This window comes from Pezoporus occidentalis, unplaced genomic scaffold (assembly GCF_034315485.1).
Source record: "Pezoporus occidentalis ecotype Australia unplaced genomic scaffold, CSIRO_AGI_Poc_V1 ctg11, whole genome shotgun sequence".
Classification (NCBI taxonomy): domain Eukaryota; kingdom Metazoa; phylum Chordata; class Aves; order Psittaciformes; family Psittacidae; genus Pezoporus; species Pezoporus occidentalis.
The window spans coordinates 13,959,042-13,983,517 of NW_026912886.1; the positions used below are offsets into that span (position 1 = coordinate 13,959,042).

Genomic DNA, 24,476 nt, shown 5'->3' on the forward strand with positions numbered 1-24,476 from the left:
TGGGGGGTCTCCACTACCTCCAAACAGGAGACAGGACAGCTGGGGTTGTCAGTAAATTACACTGCACAAAGACAGCTCTCGTGCCTGCCCAGCCTTCTGCAGGCAGGGCCCTGGCAGGAGCTCCCGTGTCAGCGCTACATCAGCACATTTGCACAGCGCCTGCACCGCTGCCAACTGGCCCTGCCCTCTCCGAGCAGCAGCTGAAAGCACCTGATGCTGCTGTGGAGAGAATTTGGTCCAGCACCTTGCAGGGTATTCAACAGATATCCTGTGGGAGAGAGTGCCAAGTCCCCAGGGGTTTTGCTGTTCCCGGGAAAGAAATGACTATTACATTCAGGCTGTTGGCCACCCAATAGGCTTTCTCAGATGCAAGCCTCCCTGCACTCACAATAGCCAGTTCCATCCCCCTGGTTCAGCAGGACAGGGAGTGCAGCAGACGGCAGCTTAGCAGCCTCTGCATCCTCCTACAAAGCACACAGCTCACTGCCCCACCGCGACTGCTGCTGCACACATCAGAGAGGGATTTTTCCCTTGGGCAGCCACCCAGCCAGCCTCCAAGGCTTTACACCGAGCAGGAGCAGGAGCTGGGAAACTACCTGGTCTTACATGGTGTGGGTTTAATGAATTTTTTCTTTATGACCTCTGCAGTAAATTGCCTGTGCTCAGCATTGTGTTGGAGTAAGTAACACCCGGCAGAAATTGTCGCGAGGCAGTAATTGCGGAGTAGCTGTCGAAGATCTCTGTGCCATCAGGCAGGGATTTTCATTTCATACATTAGTCACAATTTGCATATAATCACAGGCATAGTTGCATACAATCAGTACAGCCCTTTGAATGTGAAGAAGGGAAAAGGGGAGAAAGCTGCCCAGCACTGGGGAAATGCATGCAGTTGGTGTGGGTTGCGTGGCTCTCCCTATCACCATTCCAGCCACCCGGGGCTGCACTGCTACTTGAGTCACACACCCCTAACACAAACTCGGGGATTAAGGCAGGAAAAACATGCTTGCCTGACCATTTTTGGAAGGTTTTAGTGAGCATCCGGTGGATTATACACCAGGTTTTCCATTACTGCCATTGCCCACGCTGCAGTGATGACAGACCATCCTAACACAAAGGATCTTTTCTTTCTAGAAAACTTCATTACAAATATGGGCTCCCCAGAGGGATGGGGGAGTGTCTCTCCTTTGCTCAGTGATGCCTACGCACATGCACCTACAGCATTCCAGATACCTCAGTAACAGTCAATTTTTTATTCACACTGCACTGGCATCCTTCCTTCTCACTCCCAAATGTCCCTCAAGACCATGTTGGTATTCTGATTGCTGTCAAATGCACCAAGAAGTTTCCTTACCTTCAGACGTCTCAGCTTTTGGATGCTCTATAATGAGTTGGCTTTGGTTCCTGATTCATCCCATGGCTCCTCATTGTTGCAGCCGTCACAGCATGAGTGAGGATGTCAGCCTGTGCTGTGTGATCTTCACCCTGGCAGGAGAGACAGCCACATCATGGACAGCCACACAACCGAAAAGGTCAATCTCTTCTGTTGCTGTTGCAAAACCAGCCTGTGCTTTGGCAGGCTGGGGGCAGGCTGGTGTCATTGGACAGAAAGGAGCTTGAAAAGTCAGAACTGATGGACAGAAAATTCAGAAATATATTTGGTCCAGGAGACATTCATCACCTCAATCCTTCAAAGCCAGCAACCACAGCCATAGAAGAACTGCTCTGGCACACATGTTCTTAATCCTTCTGTGGCAAAACAGTGTTAGAGTCAACATTTCAGGCTGTAACTAGTGGGGGAACTGTACCTGACCAACAGCCAGAGTATTTACACCTTTCTGGTCTCTGCTCTTAGAGGTTCCTAGTGAGCCCATCACTCTGGTACATCCACACCTCAGTCCTGTCTTCAGCTTTTCACACAGCAAAAGACAATGGCTTTCCCTGAGATTTTAAGCAGCCTTAAAGGACCACAGTGGCATTTTTCACTCATTTATATCCACTGTTGTGAAATCATGATGTGAAAATCTTCGCGTTTCAAATAGTGTTTGACTCTTCCTGGGTTTTCACACAGGTAGGGAATGATTACCTTGCACCAGTTGTACCTTGTCCATTGACTCGCTGGGTCCATCTCATGTCTAGCTTAAAATCTGCATAATGAAAAAAAAGCCATTTCCTTGCAATCCGTTCTCCTGTTCAAAGCTTCTCATGTGCCAGGTTGTTGTTTTTTAATCACATAAAATGGTATATATTAATGAGCTCTGAAGTTACATAAAGATAGATCTAAAGCATAAAACCACTAATATGCCCTGTAGCATTCAGTGCTTTGAACACGGAACGGCATCTGTGTGAGAGTGTGATTGCACGCAGCTATGGAAACCAGTGCCAAAAAACGAGGAAATGCTGAACAAGTGGTGCAAGATTGGAAAAAACCTGGGAACAAAGATATTCAATTTGCATTAAAGGCCTGGTTCGCCAGCAGCCTGAAGTGTGCAACTTTCTGCTTTCAAATGATTATTTTCTGGATCTGCTGGCAACGTGTGGATTGTCTTTATCCTGAAAGAAAATTTCCTTCTCCCTCCAGCCCCCAACAGCAATAAAGGGTGAGCTGGTTCCCAGGTCAGATGTGGCTATTCCAAACAGGACAACTTTTGCAGCATGGAAAAGTGCAAGGCCTTTCCTCATCTTTGCCTTCATCCTGAGCAATTCCCTACTCATTTCCCGATGGTGCCAATTAAAAGGAAGAACCCCTGCCCTAACAGTTGTTAACAAAACAAGCACTATCTGAGACTTTAATGAGTAAAACCATACTCAGTCACATAATATGCTCAGGAGAAGCCCAAATGAAAAGAATCACTGCAGTTCACAAACACTTGGGTTGCTGCGTCTTCAAATTATGAATTGCCAGGGTTGGAGATGTGATTTGTGATATGAGGGTTGCCTTCTACTGCCAGGTTCAGTGGGATGCTTTTGAGGCTTAAAGATAAGCACTTGGAGAAACCATTGCAATCAGTGGCTAGGCAGTAAAGTAGGGTAATATGTAATTTATATGAGAAGGTATGTTTCTAATCTATTATTGAGTTAATTGTATTAATCAGTTGGTGGTAACTAGGATAGCATCCATTCTTTTAAAATATATCAGGTAGTGCTGGTTGGAAGAGCTCGCCATCGAGACGTAACCAAAATCACCAGTTAGAAATGGAAGGTACGTGCACTCAGGTTACAAACCAGATTCTCATGGTTTATGACATGGGGAGGCAATGAACTGTTTTTACAGATTACCTGAGATGTAATGGATGAATCTTTCACTTGCGGACCTCACCTCAAGGGTGACCACCTGCCTAAAGAGCATTCTCTACTGCACCCGTATGCAACTTCTGACGGGGGGAATACTGTGATATATCTGAAAATGCTCAGGTTTTTGCCATGATCCTATTTGAAGCCTGAGCACACACCAGCTGGTGGGATTCTACCTCAAAACCCATACCGTGCCCATCAGAGCATAAGCCTGGAAAGAAACAAAGGAAGAAATAATACAAATATTTCAGGCTATTCTTCTATGCTAATGTATGATATTTGCCTCTTCCGTGAACCACCAGCACGGAGCAGAGCAGGTTTCACATGTTTACGTCACATGAGATACTCCAGTCTTTGCAGGAAACTTTACAGTGGGCTGGCCAAGAGGTGGCACTAAAGAAACACTGTGCTCTAGTAATTAAGAGAGGGGTGGGCTTCCCCCCACCTCCCCACCCCCCTCACCATCTTCAGCCCTGATCTGCACAAATGCTGCTGCTCTGAGTACATGACAATAAACAAACCCCAGTTCAAGTTTCTCGGCACGCTCTGTTCTATTTGGGCATATGCTGCAACACACTTGGTCTTTAGGAAAGAACTGGTGGTTCCATTGCAAGGGGAGCTTTAACCCTGACGTGCAAACCTCTGAGGTTGCCTCCCAGAGCTCAGAAGCACTCTCTTGTGTCTGTTTCTCTTGTACTGCTGACTGAGAAGCCTGTCAACATCTAGGTTCAGATGCTCACTTGGGCACTTCTGGTCAGTGCAAATGAGAAACAGTCGCAGTGATCACTTCTACCATGAGCTGATAAAATTCCCTCGTTTTAATTTTGCATCAAAATTTAAGATGACCAAAGCAGTTTATAATTCAGCATCCAGTGCTACAGCATCTCTAACAGCTCAGAAGAAGAGACAGATGCACATGGTCAGGAGTGCAAAGATTTCACAGGACCCCATCTGCCAGCTTCATGCAGTACATGTGTAAGTGCAACTTCACAGTGGGACAGGGCCAGAGAGGTGGGGGTGCCCTCCATGGTACTGTGTCCTGTCAGAGAAATGGAAACAACAAACAGACCTTAAGAGAATCATACTGAAGGACATGGGAGATAAGAGAAGTGACGTGCACAGACCAAAGGTCCATCTAGCCCAGTGCTTTCAGATGCCCAACAGCAAGTACAGGAAAAGAGCAGGTATCATAGGAGAGCATTTTATAGCACATTCTCCCAGAGGGTTTCTGAACAGGGATGCAAGCAGATCATTAAGTGTAACACCCACCGACTTCCAGCTGACATCTCTTCCTTAAACCTTCTGTTCTCTCCACCCTGAAACCACCAAGCTTACAATGTGGCTTGCAAAGCAAAGCAGACGTGCTCCCAGACTGTCTTTCAGAGAATAAGCCTCTACTATGGCATGAGAAGACCCAGGGTAAACTCAGAATTCCCTCTGAGGTGCATGTAGCTCCTCATACAGCCCTCATTGCCAGGGAGTTTTCTGTTAAACTCCTGCAGGTTGTAGCAGTTCTGACAGCAAGGTGACTCCCTTCTGCCTCCCGAACTCCAGGAACTGGGTATTTCTCAGGATCCCCTATAATCTGTGCAGCCTCACAGGCTCTTTGCTGCTGTTCTGTTTACTTTATTATTTATCACGAAGGTGAGACAAGGAACATGAGAAAGATATAGCAGATCACAAAGCAGAAAAGGAGAAGCCATTCGTGGCTGGCTGAACACAGGGCTGGGATTTCCTACAGAAAGTCTAGGAAGGTAGATGGGAAAGATCCTTTGGTTTAGAGGAACCCCTGGTGTTTTGTCCAGACACAAGGAGTCAGTTTAGAAAGCAGATTAATACCGTACACAGGGATTTCTGAGCAAGCAAGCTGAGCCGTGCTTCATGCTGCAATCAGAAAAATTAAAGGCAGCAAAAGGTTACATCATCCAGGTCTTAATCCAGAGATACACGGACTAAAAAACTGTGGCACATGGTTAAATGCTTTGCTGGGTCAGAGACCTAATTTGCTCCCTGTCACTGGGGCTGTCCTCTATCATGGACGTTCTTTGGGCTAATTAAGACTCTGCTCCTAGCCACTGCAAGAGTAGAACCCAGAGCATGAATGCTTTGGCACTTCTAAGTGCTGTCAGCGCTTTGCAGATAACAACAAATAATAATGATAACAACCTTTGTGTTTGAGGTTTGTGCTCAGGGTGGTTTCAGGGGTGATCAGATGTGGCAGAGAGATTGCCAAGCCAATCAGGACAGCCCCAAACAGTGCGAAAGATGCCCCAGATACAAATCTGGATAAGGAGTTATTTTTGTGCACTTTTTTACCTCCCCCCCGCCTCCAACTTCGAAGTGTTCTTGTGGATCATCCCTCTCCTGTTCTTGCACTTTAGATGCTAAACTGTGTCTTTGCTGGGTCTGATTTTATGCTTGCAAAGTACATTTGCTATTTATGACTGATCTGCATGCACAGTTAACTTGCATGCACCTACATGGTGGCTCATGGCCATTAAGGTGCTCTCTTGCTCCTGGATTCACCTTCTCAGTGCAGCTCATTTGCAAACTTACAAGGAAGGGACCATCCATCCTGCACTGCTCCATGTGCAGTGCATGATCCCACTTCCCTCAGGAGCATGCAGAAACACCACTGCCACATAAATAACATTAATTATGCCACAGTGCTCACTGCATGTGCAAATCTGACACATCGTTGGGCATACATTTTGTGCATGAAATTCCACAACTGCTTTTCCAGTAACATGCTCTGCTTTGTTTTATGAGATCCAGATTGATTTTTGAACCCAGTTGAAACATCTCCTATTCCATCACATAGTAAAGAAGCTTCATTTACCTAAGTTACTACAAACATGTATTAAAGATCAGTAACATCTGGTTATTAACAATTAAAGTTTATTTGCTTGTCTGCCTTCCCTTTAGTGCTTTTAAGCTCTTTTAAGCCTGCCAGGACGGTACCTCGCTGGCAGGCTATGGCTGTGAACACTAGATGGCACTTTGCAGCAAGAAAGGTTAAGAGCTTATGCAACTAAATTAAGACCTCATTTATTGCCCTTATTCACAGGGCAAGACTTCTTGCTCACCGTGTCCTCGCCACCTCGTTGGTGCTAATTTAGTGTTTAGTCCACAGAGAAAATTCTGATCGGCTCCCAGACAAATTCTCGTCTTCACCAAGAGATAAATCTCTGCTGATGTGATTATTCCATGATGAGTTCTAGCTTGTATTAATATCAAACTACTTTGTGCTGTGCCTCAAGTTGGAGCATATACATGCAGCATCTGTATGATAATGACTAGGCCAAATACTCCAAAAGCTGTAACTCTTCCTCCTGATTAAAACACAAAAACGGACCCTGCAGTGACCTTGTTGCAATTTACCAAACTGCAGCATCAGAAAACAAGGGTGGGGCTTCAAGTTTATAGATTCCTCCTGCCTCTCATACCAGGCTGTGTCTGGTACTTACTGGATCAGTTCAAAGGGCCAGATGTTGTCCTGTGTCAGTGCCTGGAATTCCCTGGCCCAAGGGGAGCTGAGTGATGCTGTTACTCACAGCCATGCCATGACGGAGCAAAGAGAAAATAGTCCAGCCCAGCAGAAAGGAATCCTCCTGAAGTAGTAACAGGGAGACACGCAGGTTTCCCTTTGGAAAAGCTGAGGACAAGAAGCTGTCCTTTTACCTGCTGACACCTGGAGCTTGCACAAGGGCCAGCATTCATGTGAACGTGTCTTTTTATTTATCCCTGAGGCTGCACTGGAACAGTAACCCACAGCCAGCCTCAGCCTGCCTTGCAGAGCAGGTACGTGAACATGGTCTGGAGCATCCTCCCCTTCCTCTCCTGGAAGCTGAGGTTTCACCCCATCCTCTCCCAAGCCTGGCCTCCAGGCAGCACCCTGCCCTGCAAGCAGGGCAGGAAAACAGGCTGAGGCCGCAGTAAACAACTTGCTGCTATCTATTTAGGTGCAAGGGTAAATGGCCATCAATTACACAGTAAATGTGATATGTAGAAGGCTTAAGGCTGCCCTCAAGACACAGGAAGAACTGCAAGCACCCACCCTCCCAACATGTGGGCTCCTTTGCACAGAGCTCGGTCCCCACAGCATGTTCCAGGGTGCCACACCAATGCCAGATCACCACTTACACGGCAGTAATGGCAGAGCTGGCAAGTGCCAGCTCTACACCCAGAAGAGCAGAAAGGTTGTGTTCTGCTGTGCAGCGTACAGCCACACCACGGCCTTTCCTGGCCCTTCTTCACCTCTTCCTCCAGCCATCTCCCAGAGAACATCCAAGGTAAATCTCCCACTAGTGCTACTTCACCTTTTCTGGAAACCTTTTCATTCATTTTATAGCCGTTATTCCTTTAAGATGGAGCGCCCACCTTGGCTGTCATCTGTTGCTACTCCCTTAGAGCAGCAGTGCTCCTGTCCAGCCTGGTCTTTCCCAAGGTCATAGCTACTTTCAGCACACACCATGACCTTCCCACCTTTCACAGTTTTAGCTTTCTCTTTTAAATAAAAGATTTCTACATTTTTAAAGTCGTTACATGGATTATGTATTTGTCCTCTTACCTGCACAGCTTCCCCTTATTCCAGAAAGAGCTGGATGATTCTCAAAAACAATTACAGTTTCTGATGCTACCACAAATACTGTCTTCCTCTAATTCAGTAGTTTGAGTTCACATTAGTCTCTATCTCTTTGTTCTGCTTTAATATTGTTTTCTAGCTCCTCAGACAAATTCCAGACAAATTCAAGAGGATTTTTGTCTAAGGACTGAATAAATATCTTAAATTGTACCCTAGCCCCACAGCCATGGCTGAACAGCACCAGTAACTAGCAGCATGCTGCTGCTGGCCTCCACTGTTGGTGTTGGCTTCATCAGAGATGGCTGAGACAATGAAACAGAGCAGGCTGATAACAAAAAGGCGCTGGCCTGGAGCCTGGATGGGGCCACACATCATTGGCACCAGTCCAACATGGGACCAGCCTGGCTAACCAGCTGGAAGCAGGACGCAGTGGATGGGGGCTGGCTTGGCAAGGGGCTCATTGCTGACACCTAACGCTCACAGCCTCCCATAAAACACCCAAATAGGGCCTCATCCAGCACAGTCTCTGATTAAAGAACCCTTCCAAACCAACCAACAGATCATAGCATATTCTTCCTCTCTTCCTCCTCACAGACTATAGCCTTATTAACCTAATAAAGACACTTCAGTCTCCTTTCAGTTCAGGAGAATTCTCCCCATTGTTTCCACAGAAATCTCTTGGGATATGCTGCCAAGAGCATGTTTGCTGTCGCATTCCAAGTTGCTTGAAATAACAAAGAATTATCTGTACAATTAAGATCAGGCTGTACAATTTAGATATCTGCTTTAAAAGAGTTATTATTCTCTGCCAGAGATGTATTGTTCTTCCCCATTTAATTTTATTTACTTTTTTAGTGGATGCAACAGTTATGCTGTCATTTATCGGAGAAGAAGGAAACAGCAGCTGCAGAGCTGCGTATATAAAATAAACATGATGTGGATGAAGCTATTGGAAGCTCAGATTTCAAGGAGGGGAAGGGGGAGGATTGCTTTTAATAAGATCTCATGTCAGTAAAGTTGTGAGATGGAATGGCAGGGTCTTACCCTATTAAAAATCAGAGTGGTAACAAATTCCTTTCTTTAATGGAAGCACAGTGTTAGCCCATAGACAGAGGCCTTAATTTGAAAAGTAAAAAGCAATTTGGTCATTCATGTTCAGACCGTCGTTGGGCGCTCCGCAGAGCATGCCGAACACACTCAGTTCTTCTTAACCCTTTGGCTGTGAGATCCACACAGCACAGGGGAGGCAAAGCCAGGCTCTATTTATCCTGTTGAACAGGACTCTCTTCCTCTATCTGATCCCAGGAAGGCCTCCCAGGTGGGAGGCCAACATCCCGCTCCCACCTCTGACGCTGCTTTGTTGTGTTAGCTCGGGTGAAGCGTTTCACTCGCCGTCAGTACAAACACAGATGCTGTTGCTATCAACGGCTGCTACTTGTTTGTTTATTCATCTGTATTAAGCTGGTGAGTAGGAACCCCCCGAGTACAACAGCACCACAGCCAGAGCCAGCTGCAGTGGTGTTCCCCAATAGGACATCACATGCTGTGACACGTATCTGCCCTATCCCTCACACACACCTGGCAGGATGCCTGGAGTGCTCTGAGCATGTGCAGGCAGTGAAAGCTCTGTTCTAAGCTAAGCAGAGGCAAATGCATACTGGGGCGTGGTGGCCTGACCCCCACAGCCCAGTGTAAGGGGCAGACAGTGGCTGTCAGATGCCCATACCTCCCACCTGCATGCACCTCACACCGTGCATCACAACCAAGGGGCACGGGAAGCCAGGGCAGCCAAGCACAAAATCAGGCTGGATGAACAACCTTATCGCAGGTGGTTTATAATAAAGCCAAAACCATTTTGCAGTGGAGCGAGATTCACCCACAGGTGATAACAGTAATAACACACATGCTCCTGTGGTATATCACTGTCTGCTCAAGCAGCACCTCACTTGAGACGGAGCTGCATGAGCTCAGGACGACTCCAAAACAACCAACCACCATGCACACACACACAGGCAGTTCTATTGCAGGCATTATTTCAGTAATAGCATAATTGTGCAAAATATGTATTTTCAATAATTGCATAATCAGCATGTAATTATATAGAGTAGAAAATATAAACATATATTAACCAGGTGAATGCATTTATTATTCAAATATAAATTTCAGTGGTAACTGCAGTAGCGTCAGTCTGTATGTGTGTGTGCAATTAATAGAGGATTAGAATGAAATCCGTTGCATTTGGATAAATACCTGATACAGCTCAAGCCACCTCTGCAGTAGGACTGAGGGTTCACAGTAACAACACTGTAAAGGCACCAGGAGACTTCAGCGTTACATCTGCATTAGAGGCCTGCCACCAGTTTGAAGGATCCCTCATTCATTCTGCTGAAAGCCACAGCAGAAACAAAAGGAAACAGTAGGAACTTCCTTTGCAGAGCTGCAGCTGCACCATGAGACCTCCTCGTACAAGGAGCCCAGCGACCACCACATCTGACACTAAAGCTCACAAAATCACTATCTAGCCCTCCTTAGACCCAACAATCTGACCTCATAAAAAGTAGTACAGAAATTCTGAAGGAAAAGTGTTCGATCTTTGACCTTTCACTCCTGCTCCTCCTGACGTCAGCTGTAGTTGGCCACTGGAAGCAAAATTAGGCCTTTAAGGGTTTATGTCTCATCTAGAAGAGCCATATTCCAGCAAAACAAACCCATTAGCCTAAGCATCTTCCAAGAGAAATATTTTATCATATGGAACAGCTCAGGGATTCAGCCTTCAATGAGGACTGTGCTTCGATCACAGATGGGATCTTGGGAACTGCACTAAATCACAGATGGTATATTTCTTCCTATCATTCACAAAATGGGCTATTTCCACTGCTTGCTGGGTTTTCTTCCCTTCTCTGGTTTTTATATTTTGCACATGGCAATTGCAACATGGATACAATTTTTTAAAAGGGCTCTTGAAAACATTTTCTTTTAATGATGCATGTAATCTTTCCCTCTTCAAGAAATCTAACACCAAAATGTCATTCTTTCCAGAAATTAAAACATACTTAATTTCAATAGCATTGCATTTATGGTTTATATGCTTTGCTTATTTATCTTCTCTGCCATTTCTGTTTCCTTGGATAAGCTCAACATTCCCTTGTTATCTCTTGAAATACTGCATGAGCTACTGCCTAGACTGAGACATGGCAGCTTCTGCTGCTGCCCACTCATGGGCCATGGGCAACTGGTGGATCACACATTCATCCTCCTTACAGTCTGCATTATCCTAATTCTGAATCACAACCAGCTGAAGACAGCAGCAAAACCCAAATGCACACCATCGACTCCAGTCCTTGACTGTGGAGATGTATTTAGGCACCTGTAAAATCCCTGTGCAGTTAGAGTATGGAAGGAGGGAAGGAGGAGAAGGAGAGAAAGGAGCATCCCCTGGCACATCACATTCTTTGGAGCAGCTTCTCTGTCTTTTGTCTATGTAGGGAGCCTAAGGCAGGCAGGTACTTCACCAAAGTTAGGGAAGGGAAAAGAATTTGGACATCCTCCAAACAACTTAGCCTTAAAACAACAGATGGAAACAGAGAAATATGGGGGTCCACAAACAGTCAATGAGATTGTGATATGAGTTTGCATAATACACGCCCGGCTCTGCACATCAGTGCATCTCCTCTTTCTAGCTGCTAAGTGACAGCAAAAAAAAGCCAAAATTACATCTAATACTTTCCTGAAATTGCTTCATTGCTTTTCCATGTAAACTGCTGCTATAGCTGGCACAGAGTTTTATTTGTTTGCTGGCAGGAGAGGAGGACAGCCTATACAATATGAATAGGAGAAAAGGCAGCTACAAGCTGCCTCTCTCTGTTCAGCCACGATCCAAAAAGATTCAGAGCTCCACATGTTGCTATCAGTACAGTAACAACTGGGCTTCTACCAGCATCATGCTGTGATCCAACCTCTGGGGATCCTCTTCTATATCCATTTAACTTTTCCACCTCATTTACTATCACAAGATGCTCAAATGCTGTTGTCATTTTGCTTCTGTTTTGTATTTACTGATGTTATCAAATATTACACTTCACTGGAGGGTAATCTAGACAGCATTTCATGCCCTCTTCAATACAGAACTACTCAAACACTCGTGTCAGCCCCAGAGCTGAACAGCAAATCAAACCAAGACTCCATGCAAGGCAATGGTAATTGTTCCACTTGGCTTTGAATCAGCCTTTTGAAGAGTATTTCAAATTCACACTGAATCAGGATTTAATAATCCTTTGGCACTGAGGTCAATATTGTGATGACAATAAATCATGCTCAGGCTGAGTAGGCATTTGTCACTTAACAATAGGTGTGCTTTCGGTGTCTTGTGCCCATCTTCCTGACCCTCACAAAATGCCCAAAGTGATCCCTCAGGGTCACAGACCAGGATTTTGACCCACCCAAGAGCAGCTCCAAGCCCTACCATCAATGCTGGTGCCTCAGATGTTAATCACACTTACTAGCACGTTCTAATTCCACAACCTCACCTCAAATCCTTGCCAACGTATGTCTCTCACAGACCTTTATTAGGGGAAAATGCATGCTCAACACAGGGTCTCAGAGGGAGAGCAGCCAGATTTGCCCTCAGATTTCACAGCACTCACCCAATACAAACTCACAACATGATAAAAAGCCTGACAACAGCGTTGCCCCCATACTACATCACAGCAAAGGCCCAGTGTCCTGTTTTGCTGGGTCCAGTGCTCACTAGATGGTCTCCTGCTTTCTGTCTATCAGAAATTAGGGTCTTCTTGGATTAGGGGCTGTTCCAGGGCCAGGAAAGCATCCTTCCTCATCTTGCTCCTCATTTAACATATTTCTGTTGTTGGTCTCTGAGTTTTCCCCATGACTTGCTCTACTACTTAAACATGCTCGGGGTGAAATAGTATTTATTTTGCTGTTGTATGCTGCTAATGTGCCCCTCTCCCAACTCTGCCCTGTAGAGAAGAGGTGCTGTACTATCGATCTGGTTTCCTTTTTGGCCAACAGGTGAGAAAATCCAGGAAAGTGGCCAGGCATCTGTGTGTTTCGCTTAGCATCGTAACTAGGATGCCGAATAGGGTGTACACTCTTCTGACTGCATCTCTAAAAGCTCCACAGCTGGAATAGATACTGCTCATGGATTTTAACACTCATGCACCCTCTCCCATATAGCCCAACTATTCAGCCTTTATGAGGGTGAAGTGAGTATGAGCCTAAACGGTTCAGATGCAGGGAGTCTGTAGTCATGCCACACATGATTTAGTGAGTAACTGATGCAAGGCAAAATGATGGCAGAGCTCTGTGATCTAGCAGCTGTGCAAACAGGCTAGAGAATATCAAATTCAGGAAGCTGTATCTCCAGGAAATCATTTAAAAAAAGGAAAGATCCCTAGTGCCACATCTGGTGGCATCAAATTGTCATTATGACATGGTATTTAAGATGATTTAATGGGTTTATTGCCGAGTAAGAACCTTGGAGTTTGCTTAAACTACTGTGCATTAAAAGGATGTAACACTTTAAATGATATTCTGACAAAGTACTGCCTAAACAGTTCATTATCCTTGAGGAACACACACGTATGTACATCAGCATGTGTGTATATGGAAATAAATATATCAATAGGAAGCTGACTAGAACTGCACATCTACATACACGTATATTTAACGATACACTACAGAAGACTCACATGTTGTTAGAGCTTTCTTCTGGAGAAATTCATTCACCCCCTTGCTGCCACTCTCTTCTACACCTCATACAGCCATCCAGCAGGCAAGATTTCTGTCCACCTTAATTACTTCTCACTTAGGGCACTGAATCAATGGGTGGTTTTGAAACAAAGGATTCAGTGACTAAAAAAAGCCTGAGAAAGTGCCTGGGAAAGGTTACTGATTATAGATGACTTCTAAGAAAAGGTGTCCTGCAAAAGAAAAGGTGTTTCTTTTCTAGTGGAATATTTTTAATGTGACTTAGTGTTTCTCTCACCTTTAGTTCCTGGAACAGTTCTCATTTCCTCTGAATGTTCTGACTTCTTATCTCAGGCCCTTTCAGTGTGTTGATTTTAAATTCAATCTGGTTAATTCAAATTCAAGGCACGTGGCTCCTGAAGTCTTTCACCATCTTCTGATTACAACAGAATGGGGCTGTTAACGGTGTGGGGTTTTGTCAGTGAGGAAGAGTGAAAACTTCTTTTTACACTTATTCCTTTCTTACTAGATTGACATGACACACTGCAAGCCAGTCAGACAATCTTGCTTTGTGTGTCTGACTCAGGTGGTTCTCTCTCCACTGACTGCATACAGAAGGGAGGTTTCTGAACAGAGGTGCTCTGACGTGCACCTGGGATAGATGCCTTAAGTGAACAAAACAGATCACCACCTGCAAAATCATATACTGGTGCAGATTTGTCCAACCAGTCAAATTCCTGAACAATTCCATCATGTCACTGTGAGCTTTTCCATCATCTGTGGCCATTTTCCACCATCAATATGTTTGTCTTTTAGCATGCGAATAAAGTGTCAAAGCATAGTCTGTCTCTGCAAGGCAACTCTGTGCACGTAGCACACAAGTAAAAAAGGCAGTTTTCCTGTTCCAGCCTGATTTAGCTGTTTAGATGCCAGAACTGACCTACACAGAGTAGCAGGGAGCTGCACACACGGCAAGTAAGCCCTGAGACCTCCCTAGTGCTGTGCCTACCCTGTCAATGCAGAGCTCTGTATGCCTGCCCTTGGGCCTCTGCTGACATCCCCTCTACACGGCACCACCACACAGCTTGGGGCTGGCTCTTCCTGGGAGTCTGCCCCATACATTTACATCTTTGACTTTAATTTCTATGTATCTATAACATAATATTATTTTTTTTTCCCCTATCAAAATCCATCTCTTACAAAGCAGAAAGGAAGCTGGAGCTTGTTTCTTCTGAAAGCAGGTCAGCTTCATTTCAAAATGGGAAGGGGTCTTCAACAGCCAAAGGGCTGGTTTTTTCCTCTTTTTTTTTTCCCCAGTAAGGGTTGGATAGCGAATAATTGGAAGAGGGAAAAAAATCACCTCAGGTTGTATATTGCCACTTCCTCGTGCATTGCAGTTAATGCAAACCTTTGATTAGCCTGCTGAAGAGACCACACATTCAATAATTTGAAGCAAAAGGTTAATGGTGTTATTACAACTATTATCCCTTTTAAAATCATTATCCTCTTGTTTTTTATGTCTATATTACCTTCACCTTTCCATGAACCCACTTTACCAGCTGTTTCCCTCTGTCATAAAGTTTGCTGAACATCATCCTAGGAATAGGATAAATGCCATGTTTTATCAATCAAGCCTAAGGGAATTCTCAGCTTCTCATAACCCAAACTGTAAAGGGAGATTATTACGAAGTTTCTATTTTGATTTTTAAATTGGCCATGAGTGAAATATACACTTAATGTCAAGGTGCAAAATGTTGCAATTATGACACCATTTTCCTTGGCAAGTTTTACAGTGCAGCAAAGTGTGAAAACTGAAGGCTTAGAAAAGACTGATCAATTGTAATTAACTTTAAATTGGTTATTTGTTAGGAGGACAAATAGTCCAAGCAAAAATGCAGCATGACCAAACCAAAGATAAAGTACTAAATGGAGGTGATAACCAGCCCTATTTCTAAAGCATCTTCCCAACTTAGGAGGCTAAATCCTACTGACTTTCAGGAAGCCTTATGCTCCTATCCCGCATATTGGAAAATGTGAATTAACTTCCTTGATTTTCAGAGTGATATTGACCTAAATCCATGGCACTGTCTGAGATGTATCTGAAAATGCTTCTTTCTCTCCGAAGACACTAGGAGGATCCAGACTGCCTAATTTCAGTCACCTTGAGTTAGTTGGTCCATCAGCCTTTGCTCTTTATAACTTCCTGGCACAGCTGTTTTACAGTTGGCACCTCCTGTAATCCACTTCTGTGTTCTTCAGCTCCTGTGGACACCAATAGTCAGTCTCCATCAGTTACACATCGAGCCCAAGATTTAACATTGGGCCTAGAAGAAATTGTCTACACAAAAGAAATTTCCAGTGAACTTAGTTAAGTAAAACAATAAAACGTGGAGGAAATTAAAGGCCTTAAACCAATCAAGTTTTGTAAGTGCTCAGACTTCATTATGCCTTACAAAAATATCACACTTTTCCTGGAATTTGGAAAGAATCTGTTCATGATAATGCCTTGAGATGAAAATACATTCTTTGCAGAATGGCAACAGTGCAGCATTTTCTGAGCTCTTAGTAAAAATAAATGCTCTGTGATTGCTTCCTTTGAACACGGAAAATACAGGTAGCGCATACTAATGTTTTCCAACAATAGCCTTTATCAGGGAAAAGCTGTGATCTGGACAGATATTTAAGCAGAACAAAATGCAGGCTCTGCCTATGGCATTTTTATAATTATGGATGCACAGGAGAAGTTAATGTCTGTACAACTTAGAGCAGCGGTGGCAGCGGAAGTGAGATATTTTCTTTTTATCTTTTTTTAAATTCTGACCATTTTGCTCCCAACTTCTGAGTGGCAATTCAAGAAGAAAAAAAAAGGGGGAAATTTGCCATGTGAAAGATGTAATAAGAAGCAAATTCCCACTACAAAAGTCCCATTATTGACGTGGTCTTGTCATTATCATTGAAAATAATCTTCCGGTGTGTTAGAATGACAAGAGGATGTGTAATGTTATTCTGATACAAGAAAAGACTGTGTACATTCATTGATCCAAAGAATTCTAATTCACCCCATGCAGGAAGATAAGAATCACCACAGCAGGCAGTTAAGAGTCCATCTAGCCCCATATCCTGGCTCTGACAATGCCTAATACTTCATATTTCAGAAGAAAGTGTCAAAACAGCAGCTTCATTGTGAGCACTTCTAAAACTGAACAGTATTAATAGTAGATGTGTTCTTATCTCCTGTGCTTTTCACGGCCTGCTGACCATTACTGGCTTCCACAACAACAGTTACCATAGCAAGTGAGTTTTATGGGTGTTTCTCTTTTCCTTTTATACATATATATTTATGCATACATGAGTACAGGCATGTCTGTATCACAGATAATACATACACGTGCAATAACTGAAATGACAGAAAATCCTCACCTTCTTTTAAAAAGAAATACAGGCTTAAGCAGCTATTTCCAGCCCAGCTTTTTCATTTCTGTTTTAATCACAGCTTGAACTGGTTACTGACAAATTTCCCTAAGAAATGTTTAATTATTTTTAATTGTGGTGAATCCATTAATGGTTTTTAAAAGCCACCAGTTTAAACACAGAGTCCCAGGTTTGGGGAAATGGGCCTCGGGTGTAAGAGATTCAATTTCTTCAGCTTATCAAAGGAAAGGTTTGGGAGGGTGATAACTCTTGGTAGATAGCTAGAAAAGATCAGTAATAGGAATGATTCGACTGCATGGAAATCAGCAAAATTACTTCCTGTTTAGAAACTAATAATGGCTACCTTGAATTAAGACACTATTTCCTTGAAGAAAGATGAATAAAAACCAGAGGTGAGCAGAAAGAGCAGCGGTGTTGCCATGTCCTGGAACCCTTGTGGCAAGATTCAGTATCTTTTGAGGATGCATACTCTGATCCAGTGTTTGTGAGTCTTTGCTTGTACACATGTGAAGGGGAGGGAAGATGTGATTCAAAACATCCTGGTCTCCCCAGGGCCTACAGAATGATTTGAGAGAGATTCCGATTCACTTCCGTAATGGGACATGCTCATAAAAGATGCAGCTCTACCCTAAGACAGTAATTATAATCAGATTTCATGCCTTGCAGCATCAGCTGGTTACTCATAAATGTAAGAGGATTTTTTTCCCCTAGATTTGTCAGTCAGCTTCCATTCCCGGGGTGTTCTACCTCCCTCCAAAGCACTGGAGGCAGGAGCTCCATGTGCTCTGGGATACCAAGAATACCCTTGGATGACCTGGTGACATGCCTTGCCTACAAGTCCAAGGTTATTCTGGTCATCAGATTTTAGAGCAAGGTTGTAAGGAGCTGGCTTATTTTGGGGTATATTTGCTTTTTTTGGCACCTTCTGCCATCCAGAGTTGATTTCTTACAGCAGCATGTGAGGAGACCCCACCTCCCCACACCTTATCAGTGACGGTGCCCTGCTTTCGTTTGTTCCTCTCTGTACTACGCGCTGCAGTTACATGATGCCTGAAATACTGGCTTGGCCTTTAAGCTTGAGCAAAAGCATGCAAGGAAAACTTAGGAAAGCTTGTGATATCAGGTTAACTTGAGGAGGTGGGCTTAACTCTGGGCAGGTACTACAAAACTCCAAACCCTCCCTGTCGTGGTTTAAACCCAGTCAGGTAACTTGTTCACTCACGCCCCCCCCTTCTTTCCCTCCCCCTACTCCCAGAGGGACGGAGAGGAGAATCGAAAAGAATGCAACTCCCACGGGTTGAGATAAGAACAGTTTAGTAACTAAGGTATAACACAGATCACTACTGCTACCACCAATGATAATAATGATAAAGGAAATAACAAGGGAAGAGAATACAACACCTCAGCACCAGCTGACCGATAACTCGCCCCCCAAGCCTGACCAAGCTCCGACCGATACCTCCTCCAACCCTGCAGTCCCCCAGCCCTTCCGGCTAACTCCCAGTTACATCCCAGGCATGACGTGCTGTGGTATGGAATACCTCTTTGGTCAGTTTGGGTCAGCTGTCCTGTCTCTGCTTCCTCACAGCTTCCCCTCCTCCCTGGCAGAGCATGAGCCTCACAAAGTCCTTGGTCAGGGTAAACATCACTTAGTAACAACTGAAAACATCGGCTTCACCAACGCTGTTCTCAGGCTGGAAGTCAAAACACTGCACTGCACCAGCTACCACAAAGGAAAAAACATGACTGCTACTGCTGAACCCAGGACACTCCCTTAGAGTTATGAGGGAAGAGGTTCCACGTCAGGGAGCATGTGGCTACTCCATAGGAGGTTGACTATCTGAATGGATTTGTACAACTTCCTTAACATCATCCTTTCTCTTATAACACCTAACAACCTGACATCAAGTGGAAGCATCTCACAACACAAACACATTTTTAAGGACATACTATGTTTGTATTCCAAATCATGCTGAAATAGCAGTAAAAGCCAAATATCACTGTTTTAAGTCAAATTATGTGTTCCCATCCACAGAGCTCAGCTGCGATCCCACCTGCTTCAGGTCCTACAAGTCACTCATGTTAGCTCAGGCTGCTGACTCCACATTCCATCCATCATAACTCGTACTCTGTATTCCCTTTTGGCATAAAGCATTCCACTGCCTCCATTTCCGGCTGAAGTAATACCTTTCTCAAGCCCAGGCAACAACAGCAGCCATCAGAAGTGGTGGTGTGAGAGACAAAGCTACATGTGGAGCACCTCTCCATCTGCTAACGGCATTGTTGGGCCATGCCAAGAGCCAAACAGCCACAAGGGTGACTGCTACAACTAGATGCTGTCCAGCAAATATGTTTACAACTTTTGGAACTATCTTCACAAGGATTCTGGATGTGCCATCCGTATTTTCTCAGAGATAATACTTGCTTGGTGTGAACTGGTAAGGCCACAAGGCACACATTCCTGTTTACAGGAATGCTCTACAAAAAGTTGTGTTCAGATCCAGGCATGCACTTCCCTTCAGTGTGAGATTTTCTGGTATGAGATTCAGGTTCATCCCAAGTTCAAAATTTTTCAGTTTAAATTAACAAAAAGGCACTTTACAAAGCCCTCAAAACCCTCAAATAACAGCCCATAGCAAGAACCAGCTAAAGCAGCACATAACTAAGAACCCAAATGAATTTGCTAATTCCCCTTTCCCTTTCTGGCTATTCATTCCCTTGAGCTGGAACACCAAACCACGATCCACACATGAATAATGCAGCCTCTGTTTCAGAGTTGATTCAACAACAGAAATCTGTATCCTCCCTCTGTGTCAGATATTTATAGGAGTATTTCTGACCACCTTGCTTTGAAGTCACTCACTGAAATGCAGAGGGGTACACGTTACAATTGTAGGAAGCTCTTCCTCCACAGCAGCACTTCCAGAAGGCCACTCCAATCGTGCAGGCGCCACTAACCCCGATAAATCTTTCTGTCCTCAGGGGACACCAGGATGAAGCGATGTTCTAACCACATCCATTTTTCTCTACTCACGCTCCTTGCAGAGCCTGCAATAGCTGTAAACATCCAAAGCCACCCTGAAGCAGTTCTCTGATGCCCAACTGAGCACTGATTTGGACCACTTTTATGTGAGCAGAAAGAGATTCTGCAATCTCATTCACTATATAAATATTTAAGCAAACAACACGTCTCTAGTGTTTTGTTTACTGGTGCATGAAACAACATGATTGTCCATCAGATACCAGGATGCAATCCCAGTGTGTTGGTCTAGGATCTGGTGGGGGGACCCTTGTCCTGTGGGCTTGCTGCCACCACCTCACAAGAGTGTCCATCTGGAGGTGAGGGGGAAGGTCCTGGCACTGTGCAGCTCCTGAAAGCACACAGAATCCCTTGCAGTTTGTACCACTACCTTTTCCTCCATCCCAGCCTCTCAACACAGGGATGAGACACACTTTTCCCACCCCTTGGAAGGTAAGGATAGGGTAGTAGGCAGCTGTAAGAACCAAGAACTCAGTGCATGAGCCTTGACAGTTTGGGCCTCAGTCATCAACCTAGTGCAACCTACTCCTCCTCTGTCCTTCTTCTGCCTCAGATTTCCTACATCAGCTATCCCACTGTCATTTGTGGTTTTCCATTTCCAGACATAACCTTATAACAAGATTGGTCTTCTGACCTTCAAAACGAAGGTGTTTTGTCTGGTGGGCTGTGTGAACAAACACCTGCCCAGATAAAACCTGTGCCTTTAGATCCCTGGGCCTGTATCTCATATTTGTGTTTCTCAATGTACCACATACAGCATGAATCTTAAAAGTCTGCTTACTGGTGTTTTACACACTGGGAGTAGTGACACATCAGACTAGCTGGGCACCGTGTTTGCAGCAGCCCTTGGAAAAGCACCTCTGGCTCCCTGAGAGCTCCTATCTGTAAATGTCACTTAATTGTCTAAGAAAAATTTGGCTGACCTTTCAATTACTGGTAATAGAATAAAAGCAATAAAAGAGTGTACGTGACAGCAAGTGTCACCAATAGCCATTTGCTGCCTTCTTGTGCTGACTGGGAGCACCAGGGAGAATTCACAGCCCGCTCCAGGGCTGCTTTTTCAGGACAGCACCAATAAAAGGGCAGGAAATAGGGAAGAAAGGAATCATCTCACATCCCTCCCTGTCCTGATTCCACAAACAAACCCAGAAAAAGGATTTCTGAATATCTGGGAAAAAAAGGTCTTGTATTGTGAGGGAACTTAAGAGTCCCTCAGTGTTTTCAAGGTAAACATTGCTCTCACCCAACCGCTTTGTAACATGAAGTAGTTGAAACTATTTGCAGCTAAAGTATAAGGTACATGGGCAAACCCTCCCTACTGTGCAGAGGGAAGGTCACGATGGAGCTTACACGCTGTTCACTGCCGAGCAGAGCCTATCTCATGGCTCCGCCACTGAACTCAGTCACTGTTTTTTTGCCTGTTGTGTTTGGTACTTGATAAGACACTTGAACGGATGTTATAGTACAGCAATCTCAAATATGAAACCCAGTTTGTAAATTAGCTGTTAGCAGCTCTCATAAACACTTCTCAAAGTCCTCCTCCAGCAGCGGAAATAGCTGTTCACGCTAAACTGACAGTCTATTGATTTAAGATCAGAAAGGCTTAGTTGGCAAACTCCTCGTGCTGGTGCCTGACTCATGATTAAGAGCTCTCTCTCAGTTCTCTTCAAGCAGGAGGAAGACAGCAAATACTGATCAAGTTTTTCACTTCCTTCCCAGCCACCGCTGGGATTCCTGAAAAACAGAGACGACCTTGGCAGAGATCACTGTTGCTAAGACACCTTGGTATCTTGCATGTTCCTCAAACACGGTTATTTATGTATGAGGTCCTTCCTGCTGTGAAAACTTGGAACCTATATGCTGACTTTTAAAACACTTCTGGCAGGTTCAAGACCTGGTAGCCTATTTTCAATATGTGCACTGAAATGAGTTAAAAAAAATGTAGAAACTTACACTGTCAGATCCATCTAAATTCAGCGATCTCACCCCAGCAGCCATTTACAAATTAACCAGCAGAGCCAGGACATTACCAGGTGCTGTAGGGAGATGTTCTCCTGATTCCTTCACCTTCAAGACTGTAATTATGACTGTTCACAGATTTGTGGATGCTCTCAAGTGAGACCCTTCTTTATGTATTCTTTACTCTTACAGGCTAACTTGTGTATTAATTAACTTCTTCAAGCAGCTCTTTCTTATACAGTCCCGAATTAAGTAGCAAGTAAGTAAAATAAAAATACAACCGAGCATGTCAATGTATCCCTTCCTCTTTCACACATACACCTACACACAACTACCCCATCACACACACACACACACATTGTAGCTGAACCTCCTGTTCTTTTCTTCCAGCTTGTTACAGACTAAAATAGTGACAGTTTCCACCATTCCTGCTACAACTTTACTGCCTTGGTCAGTTAAAATGCCTCATGCACAAGAAATAGTCTCAGAGGTGGATGAGAAAACCAATCCCTGACAACTGCAAGTGCTGGTCTTTGAATCCTGCTGAAAAAAAGTCTTTTAAAGAGCAAACAATCACCTGAAACAAGTACCACCTGATTGTGACCCAGGGTTCCTATTAACTGTGTCCTCTACAGGCTAATTGTTCAAGTTGTTCAAGCCTCCCAACTCTTACTAATTCTCTATAATGTTTTGTTTCATAAGCAATTGCCCATGTTTATTAATTTCCCCATTTACCTCATTTGCACTTGCAAAGAATAAACAGGAGGCAACATCTGAATGGTCGCATAAAACCAGGAAAGAATCAATTACTTTCATACAGGATCTAATTCATACAGCAAAAAAAGGAGGGATGGGATTTTGTTGTTTGGTTTGGTCTTGGTTTTTTTTCCCCTCTTTATCATACTTCCAAAATCAGCTGCAAGAAATTGCATACACATATTGCACCTAAGCAAATCTAGCAAACAAGCAAATATCCAGTAAGCACCTCCAAGCATGTTCTGCTGACTACAAAACTAACCTGACACTTGCTAATGTAAAAAACTGGAAATGAGGAAAAGATTTATGCAAAACTAGGCCATCAAACTGTACTGGTTTAATTAAACTATAAAATAAGATTGCACAATCTTAAGGGCCTTTCCAACCCTAACCATTCTATGATTTTATATACCACAACTCCCAACTGTAATGTAAGGTTTGCAGTGTCTACAAAAACTCTTTCAAAAAGCACAAAAGGATACCAGTATCCAAAAATTCTTTAAATCTTCAAACAACGGCTTTCTTTAGTTACATAATTCTTCACTATAACAGGGAACCCATGATCGAAAGTCCAAACAAAGCCTACGAATTCACCCCATCTGTAATGACATTACTTCTCTCCACGTTATTACTGATTAACACCGAAAAGTGCATTAACTCATAGCAAACAAAAGGTGTTCAAAAGGCCTACCTGGCTCTCGGCAAGGACAAGTTCTTCACAGAAGTAACTGCGCCCGTGTTTCACAGGGCAGTGTATCACAAAGGCATGCAGGGATTCGGAGGAAGCCTGACGTTCTCTTGTCAGTTATTTAAAAGCCAAGGCTCTGACTCTGGAAGCCATTTCTGCTAATTTTACTAATTGCCTGAGTCAGCCGGGGATCAGCAGGCTGGTGTTTTCCAGAGCTCCAGAGGGATGGAGGAATGCAGGAAGATGCAGCTGGCAGGTGACTTGGGCCGGGAAATGACTCCTTTGCTACCGAAGATCATTCACCACACACACCTTCATGAGGATGCACTACAGCCAGCTCAGGCAATCGCAGAACATGGCGCTTCCTACAGCAAAACTGATTTTAGTACCTGTACAGTATAAGCAAAGCTTTTGAGGTTGCAGCATGGGTTAGATTGGCTTCTGGCTGGACCTGGGGCTTCTGGAGCTGGCTGTACCCCCCCTAGTGACATGTGTGCATTCCTCACTCTTCCTATAGACGCTGGGGGTTTCCCTAAGCTTGTACTTGTAAAAGTAACAGCAAACTCTGCACGAATTCCAGTGGATAACTCTTCCAAATATTACCCATGGAGGATCTGTATGGGCAGGCTTACACCATGCTGCTCGGGCCTACCAGTGGTCAGCGCTGCATATCCATCAGCTACATGATCACAAAAGAGGGCTGTAGAAACAAGCTTCTGACCAGGTTGGGTTACGAAGTGCGTAACAACTCGGTACCGGTGGGTGTGACAGCGGGGTCCGGGAGATCCAGGACAGGCCGCACCCCCACAGCCCGCTCACCGCTGGGGCGCTCCTGAAGTAACGCCAGGCAAACCGGGGGGGGGGAAGAAAGGCAGCACCGCGCCGCTTGCCCCTGTTTAACATCCTCAGCCGGCGAGGAGAGGCTGAGAACGAATCCAACGCGGGCCGCACGACCGCGGCGCCCCAGCTGCCCCTCAGCCGCCATGACAAGGGCCGAGGCACAGCACGAACGCACCTCC

At 44.5% G+C, this 24,476-nt stretch overlaps 1 long non-coding RNA gene across 2 annotated transcripts in view; it reads right to left on the reverse strand.

The window, feature by feature from the left end:
* Positions 1–24,186, reverse strand: part of LOC134170277 (uncharacterized) — a 49,496-nt gene extending 25,310 nt beyond the window's left edge. Inside the window, exons 1-2 of one of the 2 annotated variants that reach the window (XR_009967194.1) lie at positions 23,461–24,186; positions 1,352–1,482 (exon numbers count right to left, since the gene is read on the reverse strand). This is a non-coding gene — a long non-coding RNA (uncharacterized LOC134170277). Of the gene's footprint in view, positions 1–1,351; positions 1,483–13,880; positions 15,766–23,460 lie in introns of those variants that run through there. The other variant, XR_009967197.1, reaches the window with a different exon arrangement.
* Positions 24,187–24,476: the final 290 nt, after the last annotated feature.